The following is a 9,051-nucleotide window of genomic DNA, read 5'->3' on the forward strand; positions in this document are numbered from 1 at the left end:
AAAATGTCTAAACATACTTGTACAAGTTTCACATTTGAAACATTTGGTTAATTATTCATTGCAGTCAACACAACATTTGCACATTTAAGCATTCTGCACAGACAAATTAACAATATACAGGGGTAAATATTATAGCAATAACCCATGCCTGGGTGTGGGTAATGCGGGATTTACCCACGGTTGGCGTGGTTTGGTCCCGAGGGCGAAGCCCGAGGGACCAAACAAAGACAACCGTGGGTAAATCCCGCATTACCCACACCCAGAAGTGGGTTATTGCTATTATACTATGACATTATTTAAGAAAAGAAATAATTACTTTTCTTAAATAATGGCATTGTATAATGCCTCTTTGCTGCCCTTCCGCAGCTGTCTGGTATCCGCGGCAGTTCTGATGTACTGCGCATGCCTACGCAGTACATCAGAGCTGTGGCCAAAAGCAACGGAGAAAGCAAGATCTCCGTTGCTTTTTACTGTTTTGCTATGTTAAATGGGTTTAACATAGCGAGACAGCTTTAAAATAAGCAACGGAGATGTCCGTTGCTGGCCAATCAGTGTGCACGTTTTGGAATATTAATGGGCGGTCATGGTATAATCATGTTTATACAACACCATTTTGTTCAAAATGTATCTACAAAGCATCAACCCACTGTCAGTATAACACATTTATTTCATGAGCATTTGACAGAATCAGTACTTGGTGAGGGTATAATGCCATTTCGCATTTTACTAAACAAAGATACAATTTTTTATTTTCTACCACATATTTACTCTGATAATCTGAGTTGGTTATCAATTACCTAATTTGGTTTCGTTTTATGTCAATATCAGCTGTGCGTGCAGAGTTGCTTTTTGCATGAGCTAAACATTTAAGTAACAAGAATTATCATTCCCATCACACATACATTTTTACTCAAGAATCATGCCTGAAGCTAAACACTGAAACTAGGAAGTGATGTGAACCTATGAGATCAGATGACTAGAGTTACAATTAGAGCTACTCAAGTTTTTGGCCTTATAGAAGCCTTTCATCAAAACACTGTGATTTTTGTTTCAATTTCCTTTTTTTTTTTCATTTCAGATGCTAAGTTGCAAAACCAACATAAAGAAAGCACATGTTCCATTTTACCTTGATCATGTCATTTTGTAATTTTATTTCACTTGTTTAGTATTCTGTTGATTTCTGTAACTATGTCAACCCTTGTATATCAAGGTGATTTGAAATAGTGACAGGATTAGGGATGCCTGATTACCTTGTCTGTAAAGTCAGGAAAAAAAATATCATAGGCTGTAATGTTTGCTCATGAATTACTAAGAAAAATAAGAAAGGAATATAGATAGACAGACAGATAGATAGATAGATAGATAGATAGATAGATAGATAGATAGATAGATAGATAGATAGATAGATAGATATTAAGGAAAATGTAGAAAACTGGAGAAGAGCAAAGCATGGTTTCTAAATAGTTTTTATGGTTTAATTTCTCCAAGTTTTTTGGGTTTCTAATATAATAATAGGAATGGACCCCATTCCTAAGTCAGGGTATGATTAAAGTTCATGCAATTAGTATTGTTTCAGTCTTTGATGTTAGACAAAAGTGCTCATTGCTGCACCTGAAATGTGCCCAGAACCGAATTCTGAAATTCATATGGAGTTAAATGTACTGGTAGCAAATCTAAATATGACTGTAAATTGTTTTTTTTTATGAGACCCATTGCTCCTACTACTATTGAAACTGTCTAGGTATCTTTCTTCCACATTGCTGTCATTTCTGCCTGCTGATCCTGGTATTTTATGACTTTATGTATGTAAGAAGTGTAGTCAGTGGGTGTAGCAATTTTAATTATCAATGTTACTTTTGTCTTCTTTTCATGGACTACCAAATCTGTTTTTTTCACATCTATCTTCTGAACTGTTGGTAATGGATGATCTCATGTGATACAAACTTCATCATTCTCTATAATGCTTTGTGGTTCTTGTTTTCAGTGCTTCTCAGCTAATTTCAGTATTGTAATGTTTGCACAATCCCCAGTGCAACAGTCTTGCCACATTATTACGCCTTTCAGTATACAGGCCTTCTGCCATTAGTATATCATAGCTAGCAACAAGAGGTGTGACTGTTTTAAGTTCTGTTTTACAGAAACTGCAATTGTCTATTTCTCCCACATGTTCAATGGAGTTTGTAAACCAACATATACATAGTCCATTATCCTGGGACGTCAATATTAACCTTTCATCTTTTAGTTTAAATTCACCTCTCTTTAACTGTTTAATATTCCTGATGTGAGCTAAAAGAAAATAACTTTCTGAAGCGTTCTTGTAGAATAATCATGTATAATCTCTTGTTAAAAGCGATGTGAGACACAGATGAGTTTGTGAACAAACCATATTAATAAGAAAAATGCATCTCTGTTACAAACATCTTGACTGTATCCTTTGTGAAACTTAACTTGATTTTAAATGCCACCACCTTTTGTCTCTAAAATTGGTGTAAATGACACCCGGGGCGATTGGTGTAATTATTTATTGAAACATTAACTATATTGCCAACTTGTTTATTTCTATTGCTAGAGTTTTAAAATGTAAACATGCCAGAATTAATTAGTTAACCGGTGGTTTTAACCATATGCCAGAATTATGTTTGACTATATATAAGATGTATTTTTAATGGCTGTCAGTTCTGAAGAAGTCTATTATCATTTTAGACAAAAGCTCTTAGCAATAAATTATTTGATATTTTGCATAGAAGCTCCGTCAAGTTTCATGTGTTTTTTAGTATTTTGTTTTCTCTTGACTGGTTCTTGGGTTTCAACTGTACATTGCTCTGGTTTGTTGTGTTTTTTTTTTCGAGATCAGCCCTTGGATTTCTAACAGGTATCAAACAGCCATCACATGGATTTGAATTTACCTGATGAGTTGATTACATTGTTACTACAATTTCCATAATATGTGTTTCTTAATTACAGTAGGAATAGTATACAGACTGGACCTGGAACTCAGGGTGAAGTGATTAATAACACTGCTAAGAGAACCTATGCAGGACTAATCTGCTCAATTAGTCAGTGTGTTTCCATTGGATCTACTGAAAGTAAAAAAAAAAAAAACTATTAGAGTACCACCTATTTGTTTTTTTGTTTTTTTCGGCATGGTTGGTGATACCAGTGGCAGTACATTATCTACACAGCTGGATTTCTTTCAGAAGAAATTTTTAAATTCAAATCAGTGCAGTTGGACAATGTTTTTTCAAGAAATGTCTTAAACAGGATGCAGTTCCAAAGGATTTATGACTATTTAAATTTACAACAGGAACTGCTTTTGATTCAATTCTACATGCTGAGTTAATTTCCTTCTTGACAGAATTGATATGGAATTTCTGGAAATACTTATTAAACATAATATCAAGTTAATGGGCACACTACATTCTGAATTGGATTCTATCAACAAATCTTTTCAATATGATGTAGTATTTGATAAATACAGACTTGTTTATAATATCTTTCAGAAAATGGAAACTCATATGGCTGTTATTAAGAAATGAAAATTAAAAAAAATAGGGATAAACAGCAATACACAGACAATGTAGCATAACCCATAAATTCTCATTGGACCAGGGCAATAATATTGGAAAATGTTTACGGGTTTACTCAAGACTACAGGTAAATGATAACCAGAGCTAGGTAAATTAAAGATATTCAAGTAAGAATTATGAATGTAGCCTAAGACATAACTATAATCAAAGGGACCTGTTGGACACATTGGATGAGTTTTATAACAGCATGGTGTTTAATAATGTGTGCGAGTGTAACACTTGGTGCTGTATCTACTTTCTCTGACAGGAATACATTTAAGTTTACCTTTGAGGGTTGGCATAATGGTTAAGGTGTTTTCTTCACAGACACAAGGTACAGGGTGTGATTCTCATCTCTGAAATGGAAATTAATTAGGTTTAAAATGGTTTCCAAGAACAGCTAGCCTAGTACTTACCAATGAACCTATATGTGGCCTTCTCTCTCTTCTTTGGTCTTGCAGTTAGTGCAGTCGATTAAGGATTTAAGCTGTTAAGTTGTTGTTTCCTGTGGTCAAGGGTAGAGGTTTCCTGTGGTCAAGGGTAGAGGGTTTGATTCTTTCTAGGTCCATTTCTCTACTGTGTGACTTCAAGCAAGTTATTTAATCAGGTAGTGCTCCTGGGATGTGCATTTTTTGGTGGGTTTGGTATAATGGCCAAGGTCCTCATCTAATAGACATAAGGTACAAAGGTTTGATTCTGACCTTATGTTATTGACTAGGCTTAAAACAGCCCTTCAGGCAATTGGCCTAGCATGAACATATGAACCTGAACAACAACAACAAGGTCAACAGTTCATACAATTACAGGGAGAGGATATCTTAATGAAAGAAGTGATATATTCACCTATTGTAATGGACAACTATTTACTAAGTGTTCCTACTTTTGCAATTGAGAATATGAAAGCCTTGGACACTGGCAATGGCATGTCAGACTATGTTATTTAAAATTTTAGTGACATGGTTTTAATAAATCACTGTTTAATAAAGACTTTACATTCTAGACAGCTAGCAGAGCTAGTGTAGCAAATGTTTTATTGGCAGTGAAGTATTTTTAGATGAAAACTGAATTTTACCTTATTATTCAATGATAAACATAATGGGATGTTATGGAGACATAGTCTTCAATCCACCCTTTGCCCCTAATATTTCACTGAACGTATACTAGAGGAAGATATTCACAAATTATTGAAGGATAAGTGTGGTAAAAGGTATTTCAGTCTTATATCTGAAGAGTTTGCTCTACTGAAACAGCTATATAATGACGGAATTATCCATTTTATGTGACCAGATAAAAGGTGTGAGGTTGTAATGGTGGACAATATGGCACATAGTTCTAAAATGTTCCAGATGGCATATGATGGGGAATGTTATAATATAGCTTCTAAAAACTGAGATGTTTATTTCCTATAATAGGTTCATAGGAGGTTACTAGTCTAATGGCCCTTACAAGCCTAGCCATGTAAATCCTGAGTTGCCTCAATTGTCCTTGGTTACATAGACGTAATTCACAGAGCAAGTCTATGACAAACACCAACCACCCCTGTCCATGAGGTACATGGGCACCACCCTGGGGAGAATTTGAAGTCTCCCATCCATTTGTTCAGGTTGAATTTGAATAGTGTCAGTGTGGAGCTCTGCTATAATCTTATAGATGCTCATCTTAGAGATTTATTTTTTGAGGGATGTTGCTGAATCATTTTTTACCTTTTTTATCTGTTTTCAACCCAATAATTTATATTTTTGGTATTCACAAAATTCGTAGATCCTCCTTTAAGACCTATTATTTCCTCTAAATGGAGCAAATCTGGCCCACTTGCAGTGTATATAAATTTAGTTTTGAAGGCTATTCTGAATAAGATTTCACAGGTCCTTAAAGATTCTTGGTATTTATTGGATCTGTTAAGGAATTTTAAGTGTCCTGATGAGATACTGTTGGTAACAGTGGATATTATAGCAATAACCCACGCCTGGGTGTGGGTAATGCGGGATTTAACCACGGTCGACGTGGTTTGGTCCCGAGGGTGAAGCCCGAGGGACCAAACAAAGACAACGTGGTTAAATCCCGCATTACCCACACCCAGAAGTGGGTTATTGCTATTATACTATGACATCATTTAAGAAAAGTAACAATTATTTTTCTTAAATAATGGCATTGTATAATGCCTCTTTGCTGCCCTTCTGCAGCTGTCTGGCATACGCAGCAGTTCTGATGTACTGCGCATGCCTGCGCAGTACATCAGAGCTGTGGCCAAAAGCAATGGAGAAAGCAAGATCTCTGTTGCTTTTTTACTGTTTCGCTATGTTAAATGGGTTTAACATAGCAAGACAGCTTTAAAATAAGCAACGGAGATGTCCGTTGCTTATTTTAAAGCTGTCTCGCTATGTTAAACCCATTTAACATAGCGAACAGTAGCAACGGAGATCTTGCTTTCTGTTGCTTTTTAAACCTGTCTCGCTATGTTAAATGGGTTTAACATAGCGAGACAGCTTTAAAATAAGCAACGGAGATCTCCATTGCTTATTTTAAAGCTGTCTCGCTATGTTAAACCCATTTAACATAGCGAGACAGGTTTAAAAAAAAAGCAACGGTGAAAGCAAGATCTTCGTTGCTTTTTACACACTGTGTCGCTATGTTAAAGGAGTTTAACATAGCGAGACAGCTTTAAAAAAAGCAACGGAGATCTCCGTTGCTTTTTTTAAACCTGTGTCGCTATGTTAAACTCTTTTAACATAGCGAGACAGTGTTTTAAAAAAAGACATATACTAATGGAAAAAGTCCAGGCGACCGGACCTTTTTCCATTAGTATAAGTCAATTTACAACGTGCACGCGGGCCAATCAGCGTGCACGTTTTGGAATATTAATAGGGGGTCATGGTATAATAGGGATTTACATACGGTAATGCCACAAAATTTAGGGTTGGAATGGTTTAGAGATATATTAATGGATTCAGCCTTTGTTGCCCCTAGACAGATTAATATAGAATGTGATTTTATGTACATTATACTTAAAAATAAGGGTGAGTACTTTCAACAGAAATCTGGTGTGGCCATCAGGTCAGCAGCAGCACCCATTTTTTCCAATTTAATTTTATGTTATTGGGAGAAACACTTTCTTTTTAACGTTGTTTATTTTGAATATAAGCACCTTTTTATGAGATATTTGCACAATTTGTTTATAATTTGGAAGGGTGATACTAATACTGTCAATGATTTTTTTAAATATTTGGAAACAGCTATTAATTTTAAGGATTAAATATGAACATGTTGCTGACCATATTAATGATTTGTACATACAATTATTAGAAATGTGACTATTAACATTACTGAGGCAGGTTCACATTTTTCATAAAATAACTTTTTAGTAATTCATATTGATACTATACAAATAATCTCCCCTGGTGGATGAAAAAGAATATAGTTAAAGGTTAATTTGTTGGAGTTTCACATTTAGTTTCTAAACAGAAGGAGTTTGTAATAGAGGTACAATATCTGAAGAAATTATTTTTGAATTGGGGATATCCTAAACAGCTAGATGGGGTTCTTGATGAATTTATAAACAAAATTTCTGAAATCTTTGCACCTGTTTTGAATCAGCCAGTTATACCCAAGGTTTTTGCATCTAATATATTTTAATATGCAATGTTTTTACCATTCTGTATAAATAATAGAGAGATACAACACATTATACAACATCAGAACTTATTTAAAGACAGAGAGTGTATCTTAAATAGAACTGGAACAGAACCTACTGTTATTTATGATATCAAGAGAAGATTACACAATAATAAAATTCCAATAAATAAAAATGAAGTTGGCATGTTCAAACTTAGCCTTACTACAGGATATTTACCCAAAGAATGGTGTACAGCTACAGTGGTCCCACTCCACAAAGGTGGTGCCACAACGGACCCCGGAAACTATCACCCCATAAGCCTGACTAGTCTGGTCTGTAAAGCTATGGAGCATATTATCATGGAACTCATAAACATAGACATTGGGAGCCTCCAGACACTGGACCCTACCCAGTTCGGCTTTGTTAAGGGCAGATCTTGCCTCTTAAACCTAGTTGATTTCTTTGAAACAGTTACCAAAGCCATAGATGAGTGCAAGATAGTCCACACAGCCTACCTGGACCTTGCAAAAGCCTTCGACACAATACCCCACTCGGGCATCATAAATAAGCTTACCAGCTTAAATATCAACCCCTATATCACAAGATGGGTTGCAAACTGGCTCAGAGATAGAATCCACATGGTCAGAATCACAGGTGCCATGTCTGAATCCAAACCAGTTACAAGTGGCGTCCCACAGGGATCAGTTCTGGGACCTCTCTTGTTCGGTATATACTTGTCTGAGGTTCAGGCTAACACGGGGGGATTATGGCTGACAAAGTTCGCAGATGACTGCAAACTGCGGGCCATAATCGAATCTCCAGCTGACACAAGTATCCTCCAAAAGGGTCTCACAGAGACGGATGCTTGGTGCCAGAGCCACGGCCTCAAGCTAAATGATAAAAAGTGCATAGTCATCCCCTTTGGGAAAAACAAGGTGCCCACAAATTACCACATAGGTGGTAATCCATTAAGTACGGAAGAAGTAATTAGAGATTTGGGGACCAATGTAGATAGTAATCTCTCCTTTGATAATCACATTGCCAAAGTGGTTAGAAAGACCTTCTATATAGCCCACCTTATCATGAAAGGGTTTGCATCTAGATCAAGAGAGGTCATTGTGCCCCTTTACTCGTCACTCATCAGGCCCATAATTGAATACAAAGTCCCTTTTGGGATGTACCTTACCCGACACCTGCAGCAACTGGAGAGACCCCAAAAGAACCTCATCAAGAGGATCATGGGCTACAAACAGATGTCCTATGCAGCTCGACTAAAGAAACTCCAGCTCTACTCAGTTGCTTACCGCCTACTCAGAGGTGATCTATGCCTGACGTACAAAGCCATGTCAAACCCAGTATTAATGGACATGCTCCACCTCAAAAAATCCAAGTCCCTTAGAGCTACATGCTCCAGGGACCTAAACCTCAGCACAAAAATAAATAGGACATGCTGGAGGGACAGATTTATTTCCCAGAGGCTCCCCTCACTCTGGAATAGAATCCCAATTCATGTTAGACATAGCCCCTCGCTGACCCTCTTCAAGCGAAATCTGGATGCGTGGATGGGAAATCGCAAATTCACCCCTGGGATCTCTTCTGTGTCCCTGCTAGACAGAGGCACAGTAAACTAATCTTAAAAGGGTACCTTCTGTGACCTACTTTACAGAGGCACAGTAGGCTAATCTAATAGGGAGGCGGAAGCAAAATACACTCTGGCTAGGCTTATAAATGCCCCAGGGCAGATAGCCTAGTATCTACCTATGAACCTATGAACCTATAAATATGGTGTTTGGATGTTATGCAGGTTTATTAAAGTTAGGAAATTAATTGTGGTAAGTTTGGATGTTTTGAATTGTAACACGAAGGGTGTGG

The sequence above is a fragment of the Protopterus annectens genome, chromosome 15.part0, assembly GCF_019279795.1.
Source record: "Protopterus annectens isolate FY-2018-M chromosome 15.part0, PAN1.0, whole genome shotgun sequence".
NCBI classification, from domain to species: Eukaryota; Metazoa; Chordata; order Ceratodontiformes; family Protopteridae; genus Protopterus; species Protopterus annectens.